The 19,051-nt window shown below is 41.2% G+C and overlaps 1 protein-coding gene across 4 annotated transcripts in view; it reads left to right on the top strand.

Annotated features, from left to right (window-relative positions):
- Window positions 1-8,082: 8,082 nt before the first annotated feature.
- The window catches only part of LOC131952800 (kin of IRRE-like protein 1), a 106,459-nt gene continuing 95,490 nt past the window's right edge, over window positions 8,083-19,051 (top strand). For all 4 annotated transcript variants that reach the window (XM_059315653.1, XM_059315650.1, XM_059315652.1 and 1 more), the window contains exon 1: window positions 8,083-8,215. The gene's annotated coding sequence lies outside the window, so the exon portion shown is untranslated. The remainder of the gene's footprint in view (window positions 8,216-19,051) is intronic.

Below are 19,051 nucleotides of genomic sequence, written 5' to 3'. Positions count from 1 at the left end.
TATATATATATATATATATATATATATTGTGTGTGTATGTCTGTGTGCTATTGAAAAGACTGTGAATCAGAAACCCTAGCTGCGCCACTCCTGTAGATGAATGATGACTTTGAATACGTTCCGAGACAGGTGGAGCTGTAAACACTTATATGCATGAGAGTCGCTAATTACATTCAATGCATGAAATGCTCCAACTGTGGTAAGCTCTGAAAATAGATCTTCTAGGAGATTCTTGCCGTTTGTTTACACCCAGCAAGTTTGTCGGCAACCACAGACACTCTAGCCTTGCCGACCAAAGAAAAACTGGAGTTGGCAAATCGAGGTTAAAAAAAATCTAAGGCTAATTAGTAACTTAAGTAGGGCTGGCGTAGCCTTCGTCTATCATGGGATGGGTTGTCAGGTTGTCGGGTTGTCAGGTTGGCTTGCTGCGGTCCATAGGGGATAGGCTAGATGTTGTTGTTTCAGATACATTAGAGGATTGCAGATGTAGCAGTCACTGTCAGATATTTGAGAAAATTATAGATGTAAAAGTGTCAGATATAGATGTAGCAGTCAGTGTCAGATATTTGAAAAAATTATAGATGTAGTAGTTACTGTCAGATAGCAGTCACCGTCAGATAATGACAGATACAAGAGGTAACGTCAACTGAAGATGTACGAGAAAAACATCTCAAGTACCGCTCTATTAAAAGATGATCGTATCTGCTGCTCCAACCTACAGGGTTGATCGATACACTCCAACCCCCAACAACCACTCCAACCCCCAACAACCACTCGAGGCTGTCTCACGACGATACACCACTCGCCTCAGCCTCGGGCGTACACTCCACCTCCACTCCACGCCCCGCTAGTATTTTGATATACTCCCATATCGAGTACTGTTGTGAGTCATAACTACAGACACTACTCATCTTATATAGACATGTCTGGATTCTCTGACAAGACAGGACATTTACTTGTAATTAGTGACTCACTTGATAGAGAACTGCCCCCCCCCCCGAGCATTACCCCACTAGAACACTACCCCCCCCCCCCCCCCACTTAACCTGAGCGCCATCAAAAACGCCCGGCCACTGAAATGCTCCGATACAGCGGTGTGCCATAAGGGACGCTGGAAACTTAGGTCGTGAAATTTATTCACTGGTAGAGTTGCGTGGTATAGACACCACGTGACGTATAGATATTTAAGCGCGTGTAGGACAGACATATGTAGGTCACGTGGTTGTTTTATGTTCTTGTGAATTTATGTTTTGTATTGAATAATCTGGGCTATTTGCTAATAACATTCATGGGGAAGTTGGTTTCCTTAGTAACTAACTGAAATCTTAGCTCACTAATTTATCATGTCAATATTTTAATTCTTTGTTTAAGACTTAAGTTACCACAGGCTTCGTAAGTCCAAGTGGATCACTGTATATCGAAAGTAAAAAAACTACGAATGTAAATTGCCGAATTTTGCCGACTTTAAAGTACCAAATGTTACATATGTAAAGTACTTAATGTTACTTATGTAAAGTACCAAATGTTACATATATAAAGCACCGCAAGCTACAAATATAAAGCAATAAATGCTACATATCAAAAGCACCAAATGTAAATCGCCAAATTCTACCAATGTAAAGCGCCAAGTTCTACCAATGTAAAGTACCAAATGCTACCTATGTAAAGTACCAAATGCTACCTATGTTTAATACCAAATGCTACCTTTGTAAAGTACCAAATGCTACCTATGTAAAGTACCAAATGCTACCTATGTAAAGTACCAAATTCTACCGAAACAGTGAATGCCACCGATGTAAATCAAGTGCAGACTTCAGTAACAAAAACAATCACAAAAACTGAAGCTAATCCTAACTCCGCTTTAGGGCAGGATCGATTCTCATTATTCTCACCCACTTAGCGGTATCGATATCGACTGAACTCTTGTATAAGCAGGTGTAACGATGTGCTTTACACAGATTTCGACAATTTATATTCGATTATTGACTCCTTCCTTCGAGTGTGGGTGGCCAGTATTAAAGTGTTTTCAATGGCAGAGAGTACGGGCCATAGGCCAGAACTGGTGTGGCTGTTGAAGGCCATAGGCCACACTTGGTATGGCCAAACTTGGCGTGGCTATTGACTTGGTGTGGCTGACTTGGTGTGGGCTGACTTGGTGTGGGCTGACTTGGTGTGGCTGTTGACTTGGTGTGGCCTCACTTGGTGTGGTTGTTGAGGACCATAGGCCACACTTGGTGTGGCTGTTGACTTTTTGTTGCTGTTGACTTGGTGTGGCTGTTGACTTGGTGTGGCTGTTGACTTGGTGTGGCTGTTGACTTGGTGTGGCTGTTGTCTTGGTGTGGCTGTTGACTTGGTGTGGCTGTTGTCTTGATGTGGCTGTTGTCTTGGTGTGGCTGTTGCCTTGGTGTGGCTGTTGACTTGGTGTGGCTGTTGACTTGGTGTGGCTGTTGACTTGGTGTGGCTGTTGACTTGGTGTGGCTGTTGACTTGGTGTGGCTGTTGACTTGGTGTGGGCTGACTTGGTGTGGCTGTTGACTTGGTGTGGCTGTTGACTTGGTGTGGCTGTTGACTTGGTGTGGCTGTTGACTTGGTGTGGCTGTTGACTTGGTGTGGCTGTTGTCTTGATGTGGCTGTTGACTTAGTGTGGCTGTTGTCTTGATGTGGCTGTTGACTTGGTGTGGCTGTTGACTTGGTGTGGCTGTTGACTTGGTGTGGCTGTTGACTTGGTGTGGCTGTTGACTTGGTGTGGCTGTTGTCTTGGTGTGGCTGTTGACTTGGTGTGGTTGTTGACTTGGTGTGGCTGTTGACTTGGTGTGGCTGTTGACTTGGTGTGGCTGTTGACTTGGTGTGGCTGTTGACTTGGTGTGGCTGTTGACTTGGTGTGGCTGTTGACTTGGTGTGGCTGTTGACTTGGTGTGGCTGTTGACTTGGTGTGGCTGTTGACTTGGTGTGGCTGTTGACTTGGTGTGGCTGTTGACTTGGTGTGGCTGTTGTCTTGGTGTGGCTGTTGACTTGCTGTGGCTGTTGACTTGGTGTGGGCTGACTTGGTGTGGCTGTTGACTTGGTGTGGCTGTTGACTTGGTGTGGCTGTTGTCTTGGTGTGGCTGTTGACTTGCTGTGGCTGTTGACTTGGTGTGGGCTGACTTGGTGTGGCTGTTGACTTGGTGTGGCTGTTGACTTGGTGTGGGCTGACTTGGTGTGGGCTGACTTGGTGTGGCTGTTGACTTGGTGTGGCTGTTGTCTTGATGTGGCTGTTGTCTTGATGTGGCTGGTGTCTTGATGTGGCTGTTGTCTTGGTGTGGCTGTTGACTTAGTGTGGCTGTTGTCTTGATGTGGCTGTTGACTTGGTGTGGCTGTTGACTTGGTGTGGCTGTTGACTTGGTGTGGCTGTTTACTTAGTGTGGCTGTTGACTTGGTGTGGCTGTTTACTTGGAGTGGCTGTTGACTTGGTGTGGCTGTTGACTTGGTGTGGCATCACTTGGTGTGGCCTCACTTGCTGTGTGCTGACTTGGTGCCGCTACCAGAGTTCTGCCACTTGTAATCTGCCCATTCAGTAGCTGTGACTCACGCACACTTCGAATGTTGTCACCCACCTCGACAAGGGAGAGGCTAAAAATAGATTTAATGGGAGCATTTAAAACACATGAGTACAAACAAAAAATGTGGAATCCGAGGTTCTCAATCTGTGGCAGCAGATGGCAGCCATGAGTGTCTGTATATACATACATATATATATATATATATATATATATATATATATATATATATATATATATATATATATATATATATATATACTGAGTATTTATACATGTATTTAAGTACTAATGAATAAAGGTAAGATGAAAAAGCAATTACATCTAAATTTAATAAAAACAAACAGCTTTTCCGAACAAAATTCCATCTTCATACCCCCCCCCCCCCACACACACACACACAAAAGGTAGAACCGCCTTGGGACATTCATTCAGATAGTTCTTGCATAAGAAAGTCAATAAAGTTTTTAAAAAAATTATTGAGCACTAAATAGCAGGCTTGTAGAAAGCTTATTTAAGTTCAGCCAGAGAAATTACTTTTTGTTTACATGTTATGCTGGAGAGGTTACATTTGTAAGCTTTGGGTAGTTCAATAATTTTACGGCGTTAGTTAGACATTGTCGAAGTAAATAACATTGTAATTGTTTGATTTTAGACGCGAGAAAGCAATTGGTTTTTTTTAATGGGAAGATTAGATTTCACATAGTTTATTTTTATAGTTGAATGAAAACTATGTAGCTATTGATGGATATAATCCAGGTAGCCATGTCTGGATATAATCCATGTAGCCACTGGTGGATATATTCATGTAGCCATTGATGGATATATTCATGTAGCCATTGATATAATCCAGGTAACTACTTGTGAATATAATCCATGTAGCTATTGGTGGATATAACCCATGTAAGCATATCTTGATATAACCCATGTAGCCATGTCTGGATATAACCCATGTAGCCATGATATAACCCACGTAGCCATGATATAACCCATGTAGCCATGTCTGGATATAACCCATGTAGCCATGATATAACCCATGTAGCAACGATATAACCCATGTAGCCATGTCTGGATATAACCCATGTAGCAACGATATAACCCATGTAGCCATGATATAACCCATGTAGCCATGTCTGGATATAACCCATGTAAGCATGTCTGGATATAACCCATGTAGCCATGTCTGGATATAACCCATGTAGCCATGTCTGGATATAACCCATGTAGCCAAGTCTGGATATAACCCATGTAGCCATGATATAACCCACGTAGCCATGATATAACCCATGTAGCCAAGTCTGGATATAACCCATGTAGCCATGATATAACCCACGTAGCCATGATATAACCCATGTAGCCATGTCTGGATCTAACCCATGTAGCCATGATATAAACCATGTAGCCATGTCTGGATATAACCCATGTAGCCATGTCTGGATATAACCCATGTAGCCATGATATAACCCATGTAGCCATGATATAACCCATGTAGCCATGATATAACCCATGTAGCCATGATATAACCCATGTAGCCATGATATAACCCATGTAGCCATGTCTGGATATAACCCATGTAGCCATGATATAACCCATGTAGCCATGATATAACCCATGTAGCCATGATATAAACCATGTAGCCATGATATAACCCATGTAGACATGATATAACCCATGTAGCCATGTCTGGATATAACCCATGTAGCCATGATATATGTAGCTAATGAGTTGCTATACGGTCGATATCAGCTAGAACGATCACGTGATTGTTCACGCATCAGCGCCCACGACCCGCGCCCGCTCCCTTACACTGCGCCCTATTGTTGACTCCATCATCTGTCACCCCATGCATGAATCACCACTCAACAGAGACACCATTTAAATTAGGCACCCCCCCCCCCTCCACTGTGATTCTAACAACATGTGTTCAGCTAACATTTAGATCAAATCCTTCCCAGCCTTACAATAACAACACCAAAAAGCAATTAAAAATCGTGTCCATCTGTCTGACCAAGCGATGACCTTAATTCGATTTTAAAACGATTCCGCTAGAACGCTTCAATCTTTCAGCCCTCAACCCTGGCCTCGATTTGCGCGCCGACAACAAATTGTTCTGGCAACCTGATATACTTGACACGCTATAGTGTGTAGTGATCGTTTTGATTGGATTTGTTCATCCTTTACCGTATATATTCTAATTAGATAGAATAAACACAATAAATTGGATCATTGTGCACGTCGGTCATTACATTACTGTTTAATATCGGAGAAATAATTCCAGTGCGCATGACCAGACTACACTGCAGCGCGTGGCAGGAGATGCCCCATGACCGATAGAGTGACCCCAAGAAGTAAAACATGTCTAGACCTTTCCATGACAGACTGTTGTTGTCATTTGTTTTGACTGAATTCGGTGGGTTGCTGTATATTATTAACTGAGTTGTTTTTGTATTGTCTAGACGGAATGTTGTGAGTTGTTTTTATTTTTGTATGAGTACTACTCAGTGTAAAATACCGATATCTTATACACTACTATTTAACCTAAGTCGTCTGATATGCGTCAAATAACGTATGCATTGAGATTATGTACAAAAATTGAACTAGATGTTTGAATATTTTATCATGAACGCTACTAGAAGATAATTGTTCATCACAAATAAAGACTTTTATTTGCATTGCAGTTGTGATAAAATATGTTGGATGTATATTTTTTTTTCTTCTGATCAGGAATAAGTTGTTAAGCCTTCAGATGAGAGAATATTTATTTATGTAAAGGGCCGTTCAGAGTCAACTAATGATCTAGTTCTGGCTCTTTTTGTGATCTATAATGTAGAGCAGAGACGTCAATATTTAATGGTGTAAATTGAGATATTTTAAATGAGCACTGTGTGTTAAGTGTGTGGGGGTGAGGGTTAGGGGTGGGGACTGTGGGGGTGAGGGTTAGGGGTGGGGATTAGTTGATTTGAATGCCATGCAGTAATGGTGTTGGACAAGAAAATGTCAAGATGTGTTTAAGGCTTGAGCAAAGAAAAAATGCATTTTAGTCTGACATTGATGTAATTTTAGCTAGCGCATGGAAAACAAAGCCTTGTCTAAAACTAAACCTGCGCCTCATCTAAACCTGTGTCTGATATAAACCTGTGCCTGATATAAACCTGGAGTGGACTAGCTTCTGTGTTACATGAGCTTATAACACAGGACCGTGGAAAAAACAGGACAATATAAAACAGGTTCCTACAAAATAGGACAATATCACAGGACAATATCAAACAGGACCCTACAAAACAGGACAATATCAAACAGGATCCTACAAAACAGGACAATAACAAACAGGACAATATCAAACAGGACAATATAAAACAGGATCCTACAAAATAGGACAATATCACAGGACAATATCAAACAGGACCCTACAAAACAGGACAATATCAAACAGGACCCTACAAAACAGGACAATATAAAACAGGATCCTACAAAACAGGACAATATCACAGGACAATATCAAACAGGACCCTACAAAACAGGACAATATCAAACAGGACCCTACAAAACAGGACAATATAAAACAGGATCCTACAAAACAGGACAATATCACAGGACAATATCAAACAGGACCCTACAAAACAGGACAATATAAAACAGGATCCTACAAAACAGGGCAATATCAAACAGGACAATATCAAACAGGACAATATAAAACAGGATCCTACAAAACAGGACAATGTTAAACAGGACAATATCAAACAGAATTATATCAAACATGCCCGTACAGGACTGTATCAAACAGGACAATTTCAAGAATAAATAAAGCATTCAAACACCTGGTGACAGTAAAATAAATTCTGATCTTAAATCTGTGACCTTCTTAAACTTCTTCAAATGATTTTTTGCACATCACAACGTACTCGTGAGCGACCTAAATATTCCGTCTAGCATCGTCCAACCTTTTTTATTTTAATTACCGACGTCTTTCACCGTCTTCCCTCATATTTTCTCCTGCAATCTTTGAGTCATTTCCTGTTCGATGATTGCAGTCATCGCTTCACCTTTAGAAAATTGTATACAATTATTGTCTAGAAAATACACACATTCCTTTATCCGGGTCTTGATTTGTAAGCAAATTCTAGTATTTAGTTGAAAATCTGCGCAGGGTGCAATTAAAACAAACAAAATGTCTTATTTTAAACAGACTAATTCCTTAGATTTAAAAGTATTTGCTTTTCTCTCAAAGACGGGATACTTTTTAAACATAAAAAACGTGTTTTTTTCCCCCCAAAGGTAGATTAAAATACTTTCCTGTCGTAAAATTAGTATCCGCCCACTTTTTGGTTTAAAAAAATAAGCCAGTAAACTTTACCAACCTATTTGCTTAAACCCGGCGCATACCTAGTCGATCTAAATTTACTTTTCGAAAGCTGGTAGTATCGTCCCACTCGCGACAAGGTAGGTTTCACCCCTCCGTGGTCGCCCAGCCAGCCTACCCGCCTTCACGCATGGCGGGCCGTCGCGCGGGGGCCGGCGGGATAGAGCAGACGGTCGCGGTGAGTTTTGTACTGCGCCGTACTACCGTGGTGTAATCCGGCAACATTTGAGCAAACTTTCTCTCACGATACACGTGGATTATATTTTTTCTCCTTGGATTTAAGTAATGTGCTTTCTTAATACTGGGATTTTCGGATACTGGTGAGTAATCGATTCGCTACAGCCGTCCAGTTGAATAGAATCCTTATAAAACGGTTTCTGTGTATTTCTAAATGGCCTGCGCCTAAACTGGCATTTAAATGTTCCCAACTGGCGAATGGATTATTTTTAAAAGGTTCGGAAAGTTAAAATTTTCTCGTTAGAGAAGTAGTTGGCACACAATATTGTGGGGGGGGGGGGGGGGGGGGTTAATACCAGGAGATTAAGGCTAGTGAAAGTTTAATGAAGGGTATTGGTTTGGGTTTACATTTACTTGTTCTCGGCTAATTGCTGTTTCTTATCGCTAAGTTATCACAATTTGTGCGGCAATCGTTCTTCAACATATAGATCTAGAGCCTAGTCAATATAGATCTAGATCTATGGGGTTTATGGGGTGTTTTAGTGTGTGGTTGAAGGATTAGGCTTAATCGGGTGGTAGATTAGTTAGATAGATTAGTGAGGTTAGTGCATCGTAGATAGTTCAGGTTAGTATAGTCGTTCTATAGATGCTTTTTCGCATCTAGATATAGTAGTTTAGGATTAGGGTTATGTGTACATGTAACCTCTAGAACAGTTGACAAGAGACATATGACATGCAGATCTAGAATCAGCTATAGACACAGGACATACAGATCCATAATCGGCTATAGAGTCTATAGACATATGACATACATATCTAGAATCAACAAGCGACACATGACATACAGATCTAGAATCAGCTATAGACATATGACATACAGATCTAGAATCAACAAGCGACATATGACATACATATCTAGAATCAACAAGCGACATATGACTTACAGATCTAGAATCAACAAGTGACATATGACATTCAGATCTAGAATCAGCTATAGACAAATGGCATACATATCTAGAATCAGCTATAGACAAATGGCATACATATCTAGAATCAGCTGTAGACACATAACATACAGATCTAGAATCAGAAAGAGACTTATGACATACAGATCTAGAATCAATAAACGACAACTATTTTATCTCTACGATACACATAATCTAAACAACACACATCAACATAGTTTATAAAAAACACATCATCATCTATCAACATTCATTATCATTTATACAACATCCATTATCCTGTATACAACATTCATTATCAGGAACACAACGTCAAGTCAATTTCTACTTCTGCTCCGTGTATCAAGCCAATCTCCATTCCTTGATTCATCCTACACAATGTTCTGCAGTCCTCGATACGATATATACACGTGTTTATCGCTGATAGTACGAATGGTGCAGAAATATCATGCTTTTCGCTTCTTTTGTCAAACAGTTTAAAATATTTTACTTTGTCAAAAATACTTTAAATAAGTTCTCAGAAATTGTCGGTGCCATTAATTTACAATTGAATTGATAGACCACACATAACATTGCAAACTTAGCTATAGATTTATTTATTAAAAGCAGTTATGTCTTTGGTTGCCGGTATCAATAGTTAAAATAAAGCAATCGCTGATAAAAGCAACAAAGATGTATTGTTGTTGTCCATGTATGACCTAATTTATTGATGTAGTTGAAGACCATTAGTCTATTTCTGTTTTCCTTCGCCCTAGTAGTTACAGAAGTAGAGATGGCTAGAAGATTGAACAGTAATTGTGTAATTAAAATCTGGCAAATCTAATCAACAAAGCTGCTGGTTCGGTAAGCTGCAAGCTTTTTCTAACAGTTGGTAGTCTGCAAGGTAACGGTTAGTGGTCTGTAGATTTACAGTCGATGGTATGTACGGTAACAGTTGGTAGTCTGTAAGGTAACAGTCGATGGTGTATAAGGTAACAGTCTAAATGGTAGCAGTTGATGGTCTCTAAGGTAGCACTTGGTCTATCAGCTAACACCTACTGTATGGAAACCTGGTCACATGTACGAAAGATATCCGTGTTATGTACTAGATCACAGTTGCCGGCCCTAGAAACCATTTTGTGTAAGATGTAATTAGCTTTTACTCTCTACCCACTAGACCTCATGAGGCTGAGCTATCCATTTCTTCCCCACAAGTCTATTTATAACCACAGCCAATGTATCGGTCCGTCTGGTCCATTTAGAGAGGGATCAATGCTAGAGTAGATGGGTGTGTGCTCGACATTTTACTTACTGGGGGGGGGGGGGGTGGACATTTTACTTACTGGGGGGGGGGGTGGACATTTTACTTACTGGGGGGGGGGGTGGACATTTTACTTACTGGGGGGGGGGGGTGGACATTTTACTTACTGGGGGGGGGGGGGTGGACATTTTACTTACTGGGGGGGGGGTGGACATTTTACTTACTGATGGGGGGGGTGGACATTTTACTTACTGATGGTCTGGGGGGGGGTGGACATTTTACTTACTGATGGGGGGGGTGGACATTTTACTTACTGATGGTCTGGGGGGGGTGGACATTTTACCTACTGGGTGTGTGTTTGGTGGGGGGGGGTTGAAGGGTGTGTGCTGGACATTTTACTTACTGGGGGGGGGGGGGGTATGGGGTGGACATTTTACTTACTGATGGTCTGGGGGGGGGGGTGTGGTGGACATTTTACTTACTGGGTGTAGGGGGGGGTGATGGATATGTGGTGGACATTTTACTTACTGATGGTCTGAGGGGGGGGGGGGGGTGATGGGTATAAGGTGGTATGTGTGTACACATAGATAAGTCCCTATAGAAAATATATGAATGTGCAAATAGGGATTGGGGAGATATACGTGCACATAAGTACAGAAATACATACATATAAATGTGTACATACTAATACATACATACACACACACATATATATATATATATATATATATATATATATATATATATATATATATATATATATATATATATATATACATATATATATATATATATATATATATATATATATATATATACATATATATATATATATATATATATATATATATATATATATGTGTGTGTGTGTGTGTATTTAAAGCCTACATATTCAAGTGTACGAGTATACCCCCACAGACACCCATCTCCCAACCCGCGCGATCCGTGTGTGTAGATCGCGGCCGTGAATGAAGCTGTCTATGTCACTAATCTCCAAGGTGTTGCCCAAGTTCCTGGCTGGACTTCCTTAATACCGGACCGGGGAGAAAAAAACTCTAACCTAATCTAAGATGCTCTCTCCCCGTGGAGAGGAAAAATTCTCGAGTTCTTTTCAATGTTTTAGGGGGTGGGGTTTAGGCTGGGGCGAGGGGACATAATCGAGTGATGATAAAGTTGCGACCCATGCAGATGCTCCACTTAATTGCAATTTTCTCCCGGCCTGACGCTGATGTTTGCACAATTTTCTCTTAGCCTGCACATTTTTAAAGACATTTCTCTGCTCATTATTTTGCCATTACTAAAGCATATTCGTTATTAAATCTAAACCTTAAATTGACCCTAATTTTTAAAATGATGATTGGTTTTTGTTACTGTTATCAACTACCGATTGTCTCATTAAATCTTAAACGTATCAGTGGTTCTTCTCTCTCTTCCACAAAAAAACAAAACAAAAACAAAAAACAAAACAAAAAAAATAATTTACTGTGTAGCTGTGCTACAGGTATTGGGTGATGTTGTCAAAATCTTGAGAGGTTTTATACTGGAATATTTATTGTGTTTAAGTTGATGAGACTCAGAGTGGACATTTTAGGCTAATGACTGGACAGTTTGAGCAACTTTAATACTCAACCGATGTGGTATTAATGTGTCAAAAATGTATCGTTAAAATAAAATTGTGAGGGAATTCTAGTTTTAGAGATCTTTGTTCTATGATGTAATTTGGTGTTAGCGTGGATCTTTGCTACTGACATGTTAGCGTGGATCTTTACTTCTGACAGATGTTAGCGTGGATCTCTACTACTAAATTTGACGTCTCCTAAAGCTATCCTAACCATCTGTTTACAACTCAAACAACGGTCACTGTGATTTGCCTACACACACTATAGGGCGCCTACGGCAACGATTGATACATTCCATTGTATAATAATGCCTAACTCATATTTTTGCCAGGATTGATACAATGCTGTATAACAATGCCTACCTCATATTTTGCCAATCGGCACAAATTTGGTTTTGGTGTAGTGTCAACATAAGCCCTAAACACAATAGCGTTGTCGATCTATTTTTAGCATTCTGCTTTATGTACTCAGCAATGTTTCGATGTGTGTACACCACGTGACCACAACGACCGCACGTAAAGCGTCACAATAATACCGTTGTTCTCCCGGGGGGGGGGGGGGGGCACTCGGACTGGGTATACTTTCATATACAGGCATTGGCCGTTCTAATGAATAAACAATACATGGGGGGGGGGGGGAATTATCGGCAGTTGTTGGCGAATAATTTGTTTCTCGAAGCGAACAAAACAAAATTTCAACACGCTAGTCTGTGTAGAATGGTGTAGGGGTAACAGCAGTAAAATTCTCATAATTTTTTTTAAAGATAGTTTTAGTGTGTGGGTTACGTTGTGTGTAAATCACGTTGTGTCAGTTGTGTGTGGGTAACGTTGTCACAGTTGTGTGTGTGGGTAACGTTGTCTCAGTTGTGTGTGTGGGTAACGTTGTCTCAGTTGTGTGTGTGGGTAACGTTGTCTCAGTTGTGTGTGGGTAACGTCTCAGTTGTGTGTGTGGGTAACGTTGTCTAAGTTGTGTGTGTGTGTGGGTAACGTTGTCTCAGTTGTGTGTGTGTGTGGGTAACGTTGTCTCAGTTGTGTGGGGATCACGTTACCAAATTTGTGTGTGGGTAGCGTCTCAGTTGTGTGTGTGGGTAACGTTGTCTCAGATGTGTGGGGATCACGTTACCAAATTTGTGTGTGGGTAACGCCACGTTGTAGGTCTCTTTACTACATGGTGTGGGGGGGGGGGGGGGCTGTCACGTTACTAGTGTTCTCTCTCACCTCAAATCAGGTACCCGTTGTTTAAAGCGGGTATCACGTGAGTCGAGTGACTAAAAATAGCATCACGTTTCCTTTTCTACCCTGGCTATCTTATAATGAAAGACTTTTACAGCTGAAATAAAGACTACTTGCTGTCGTTATAAAAAAAAAAAATTCTGTTACATGTACGACCCTAGGCTATGAACATATTCCGTGGGTTAAGAACAAGCTACAACACCAGAAAAATCCTGAGATACGAACATGATTCTGGCTGTGGGTGTTTAATGTTTCCTGTAAGAGAAGTGCGAATTGTTGACTAAAAGAACCCATTCGAGCGGAGGTAAGTTGATATCGTGTGCAGACAAAACGGTTGTATCTACCTCAGCGTCTACCTCAGCTCTACCTCAGCGTCTCACGTTACCCCACCATTAGGCGAGAGTGTTAGGTAAACTAACATGACATTCCTAGAAACGTCTGCTGTCTCCTGCGGTTACTCAACCCCGGCTTCACACCTACTGTTCTATTTATAGAACTAATTGGGTGCTGTTTTACCCGTGGTCTGTGTGTCGCAGACATGGATTAGTGTGGGTCATTAGTCCGGGGGTCTCAGGGGACGTCTTGAAGTGGACAGCAGCAGCAAATCCTTGACAGACTGGTGGCTGGTAGACTAGACAATTCAGTTTGCTTGAGTTATGTGCCGCTTAAGTTGAACTGATGTTGCTTGGTTTAACTTGGATCATTGTGTTTTGGCTAAAGTAAGACCATTGTGTCTTGGCCAAAATAAGACCATTGTGTCTTGGCCAAAATAAGACCAATGTGTCTTGGCCAAAGTAAGACCAATGTGTCTTGGCCAAAGTAAGACCAATGTGTCTTGGCTAAAGTAAGCCCAATTTGTCTTATCTAATATTGGACCAGTATGTCTTGGTTAAAGTTGGTCCAGTGTTCTGGCTAATGATAAACCGGTGTGTCTAAAGTTTGACCAGTGTGTCTAAAGTTTTACCTGTGTGTCTAAAGTTTGACCAGTGTGTCTAAAGTTTGACCAATGTGTTCAAAGTGTAACCAATGTGTCTAAAGTTTGACCAATGTGTCTAAAGTTTGACCAGTGTGTCTAAAGTTTGACCAGTGTGTCTAAAGTGTGACCAGTGTGTCTAAAGTTTGACCAGTGTGTCTAACGTTTGACCAGTGTGTGTAACTTTTGACCAGTGTGTCATGATTAAACTCGCCATCTAAACGACAATAGGATTGCCACTTGTATGACATGTAATTTGTTCAAGATTTAGCTGAACAACACAATTGGAGCTTCCAACAATGAGCTTAACTTTCTGCAACAATGAGCTCTAGGTTTTCAAAAACAATTAAGAAAATGTCAGCAACGAAGAATGAAGTATTATTATCAAAATAATTTTACGTTGCTTTGTCTTAATGGCATCGATTTTTACATTTGCAACAAAATAACGTTTGCTGTAGTTAAACATGTCTGCTTTTGAAACTGTATTGTGACTATGTGAGATGGCTAGCTGATGTGGTGTGGTCAGATGATGTGGTGTGTGGTCAGACGGTGTGGTTTGGCAGTTAAAAATGATGTTACGCTAAAAAGGAGAAAGTGTGTTCTGATTTTGTAACAATGAGATTGGACAGAAAGCTCGAAGTCGCACTTTTTCATATTGAATAGTAGATTTGAACCTTATATTTAGCAGGGATTTTGCATAATATAAAGATATGGGCGTGGGTATTGTTTGGATGAGTCTAGATCGGTGTTAGGGGGGGTAGGTTAGTGTATAGGTGGGGGTGGGGCTGGGCTAGTGTTTGGGTGGGGCTAGGTCAGTTTTTGGGTAGGGCTAGGTCAGTGTTGTAGACGGGGTGGGGCTATTATAACAGTAGTCATGTATAATGATATGGTTCGGGCGATCAGTACATCAGGAAAATAATCTTAAACAGACTACATCGTGACATCATTTTAGGGTTGTTCGTCTTCAGATCAATGGGTTTGTCTCAGCAGCATTAGAATCTATAGAACGGTCCAAGATCTATAAGACACCCTTAAACCTATTGGGCCAAAGGACTTCTATTCGTCTAGCAGAACTCTTCACACGAAAAATACAATTTAACTTCCGTGCACTCCGATTGATTAGGTTGGAGGAGGGACTAGGATAATAAGATTTTTTTTCTCGCCATTTTCTATGTGAGTGGAATATATAACCTTGTATGTAGGGAAGGGGTAGGGTAAAATCCTGTCACGTCATGGGGATCCCACGTGACCAAACAAGATATAATCACGTGAAACTTAATCTCGTTTTGATCTATAGGGGATTATACCTGAGATTATCTGCAGGTAAACATTAAAACATGATCCGCTGGTGAGAGTTTCTAGAGGGGCGGGCATGGATAAACTTCTAAGCCTGTGATCCCCGGGATCTTTAGCTGAGGGGTCGGTCTCAAGTTTTAGATCCCCGGGATCTTTAGCTGAGGGGTCGGTCTCAAGTTTTAGATCCCCGGGGTCTTTAGCTGAGGGGTCGGTCTCAAGTTTTAGATTCCCGGGATCTTTAGCTGAGGGGTCGGTCTCAAGTTTTAGACCCAGGTTTTATGTGTTACATATAGGGGACAGTAAATAGTTTTTAACACCCACATTTTGTGTGTGGCTACACTGAATGCTGTACGGCGTAGGTTGGATTTGTTCGTTGTGTTCGATGCTCTGATGTTGTGGTTGTAGTTTTGATGATGTTGTGGTTGTAGTCCTGATGATGTTGTGGTTGTAGTTTTGATGATGTTGTGGTTGTTGTCCTGATGATGTTGTGGTTGTAGTTCTGATGATGTTGTGGTTGTAGTTCTGATGATGTTGTGGTTGTAGTCCTGATGATGTTGTGGTTGTAGTTTTGATGATGTTGTGGTTGTAGTTTTGATGATGTTGTGGTTGTAGTTATGATGTGGTTGTGGTTGCAGTTATGATGACGTTGTGCTTGCAGTTCTGATCTTCTTCTTCTTCGTTCTTAATTTTGAATATGGTGGAGGATTCAGACAACAAGTCCAACTTCGTGGACAAACCGGACTGTGGTCTCCAGTTTGTCAGGTGCCCCATATAATTTTTCCCTGAGTGGGGTGGGCTGGGGCCAGTGTCTGACTCTTGCCTGGCTATACAGAGTACATTCCTGGCAGTTCTGATGATGTTGTGGTTGTTGTCTGATGTTGTGGTTGTAGTCCTGATGATGATGTGGTTGTAGTCCTGATGATGATGTGGTTGTAGTCCTGATGATGATGTGGTAGTAGTCTGATGATGCTGTGGATCGCAAACACACAATGACTTCACGTCTGTAGCAAGAATTTGTCTCACGTTACAACTAAAGTGGTCATGCGGTACACTAACACGGAGGTGCTTGGATCGAATACTGCCCACTCTTATGTAACTTTAACACGTTTGTAGAGATAACAGATGGTCGAGTGATTGCAGACCCCCCCCCCCTGCACACATCACCTGCCGTAGAGACCACCCTGACCGGGTTAGGGAAGTTTACATTTAGAAATATGTAACGGCCATGTAGAGTTACCTGCCCTCAGCGAATCAGTAACGTGAGGAATATGTCGGTTTTATTTGACATTCACGGGTCTAACGGGTTGCGTTTGTTTAATTACTTGCTCTGGTCTTTCCCACTGTACCTGATGCAATATGTAACGCATCCTTGTAATACAATCTTTATTGTTATCTCCCTTTCTGAATTAACGTTCCTGGAAGATTGTTCTAGAACAGTGGTTCTTAACCTTTCTTGGGGTACCGAATCTCACCAGTTTCAAATGCGATTTTACCGAACCCTTCTCGATTGTTCTACAGTCCGCACTAACAAACTCCGGTTGTGAATACTATGACTCGGGTGTGTCTTGGCCCCCACCGAACCCCTGAGACTGACTGATCGAACCCCTGGGGTTTTATCGAACCCAGCTTAAGAACCACTGTTCTAGAATAACTAACAAAGGCTACTATTACAGAATAGACCTCGTCAATAAATACGCATCGACATTAAATTATGTCATTATTGGTCTCATTAAATCGTTACCCATCAATATCCACGCCCACTGTCACTATTTCTAGACCGTAATTGATTGTCTTTTTTATACTGATTTTATGGCGTAAAAAATGGCGTCTGGCTAAGAACGAAGATATCACTATATGTATGGCCAGACTTGACCCTCCCGTGGCTGGTCACATTGTGATAGCATTACTCCATTGACCACAGTAATCTTCTCTTATAAGTGACCACTACTATACCGTTCTAATCACGCAAAATTCTGTCTATGAACTGACCACACATGTACAGCACTCCATTACAGACCACATTGGTACAGCACTCCATTACTGACCACATTGGTACAGCACTCCATTACTGACCACATTGGTACAGCACTCCATTACTGACCACATTGGTACAGCACTCCATTACTGACCACATTGGTACAGCACTCCATTACTGACCACATTGGTACAGCACTCCATTACTGACCACATTGGTACAGCACTCCATTACTGACCACATTGGTACAGCACTCCATTACTGACCACATTGGTACAGCACTCCATTACTGACCACATTGGTACAGCACTCCATTAGTGACCACATTGGTACAGCACGCCATTACTGACCACATTAGTACAGCACTCAATTACTGACCACATTGGTACAGCACAACATTACTGACCACATGGGTACAGCACTCCATTAGTGACCACTCTCCTATTATAAACCTCACTCTAACATCCTATTACTGACCACACTGAATTACCTCCCTCTGCTGACCACACTATCTTGTTTCACAATGCATTTTATCACCTCCCCACCTCCTCAATACCCCAACACCCCCCCTTCCACAGTAACTGATGTGTTCCACTGAAGTCAATACCACCCCCCCCTCCCCTAGTCCTCAGCCCGACTGGTCTAATTTGGGTCGTCTAGTCCTGCTGACGGAGTAAGTGACCACTGGACAATAAAGTCTACGCTTCCTTTCTGGCGTTGATTGCCTATTACGTCACCTCTCCTCTGGCCGCTGTGGACACCCAACTCGTAAATTTCCATTTGTTTTTTCAGCCTGGGACAATCAGTGGAGTTTGGGAATCGAATAAGGAAACAATTTTAGTCATAACGAAACATCGGCTGCTCCTGCCCGGATTTAATCACATTTTCAAACTAGATCTTACAGCGGGATTGGAAACTTCGGGTTTTCTCGGAGCTGGGGCAATGGCGGAGTGTCTTAGAGTAGGAGTGCTACGTTTTTGCCGTCAAACTACGGAGTGTTTGTCTAAAAAAAATGTAAAACGTTCACAGAACCTGAAAAAAAGTAAAATCTGAGAAACTTATTTTACTTTAAATTTGAAATCAGTGAGGCGGTCTTTACAGAAATAATGTAACAAGTTAAATGATTTATATCTATCACACAACAATCTCGTAACATTCTTTGAGAGGGCTGAGTATTCCAATAAATCAATCTCCACCACACATCGATTCTTGACCTACCAAAAATATTCCCATTTAAAGCATTCGCCCCGTAAGTCGTGTTGCCTAGTGTACCCATTGAACTCATCCTATGCTTGATAAATATTACTAAATAAAATATTTATACTAGACAACTTCCCTGTCTTTAATAAACTAGCATTGACCTGCTTGACCTAACAGCCGTTAGATAACTAATGAAACGGATTACCTGGATAAAACGAGACAGATCTACTTTTGATAAAGTGCGTTGATTCAGGACAGAGAAGTCAGCCAGTTTAGACAACAAACGGTATGCGAAGAGTTAATTTAGTTTGTCATTAATGTTTCATAACGTTTTTAAACTTGAAAGTAGATGGAAATGTGGCTTTATTTGTTCTGACAGAATTAAAAACTTTTGATTTGGTCTGTGCATTTTGTCAATTGTGTGTGAGATTTTTTGGCCGTTTGTGCTTGAATTGTGTGGGTTGTGTGTGGCTAGGATT

The sequence above is a fragment of the Physella acuta genome, unplaced genomic scaffold, assembly GCF_028476545.2.
Source record: "Physella acuta isolate Inbredline_101_S28 unplaced genomic scaffold, ASM2847654v3 ptg000890l, whole genome shotgun sequence".
Classification (NCBI taxonomy): domain Eukaryota; kingdom Metazoa; phylum Mollusca; class Gastropoda; family Physidae; genus Physella; species Physella acuta.
This window is presented reverse-complemented; position numbering and strand designations above follow the sequence as displayed.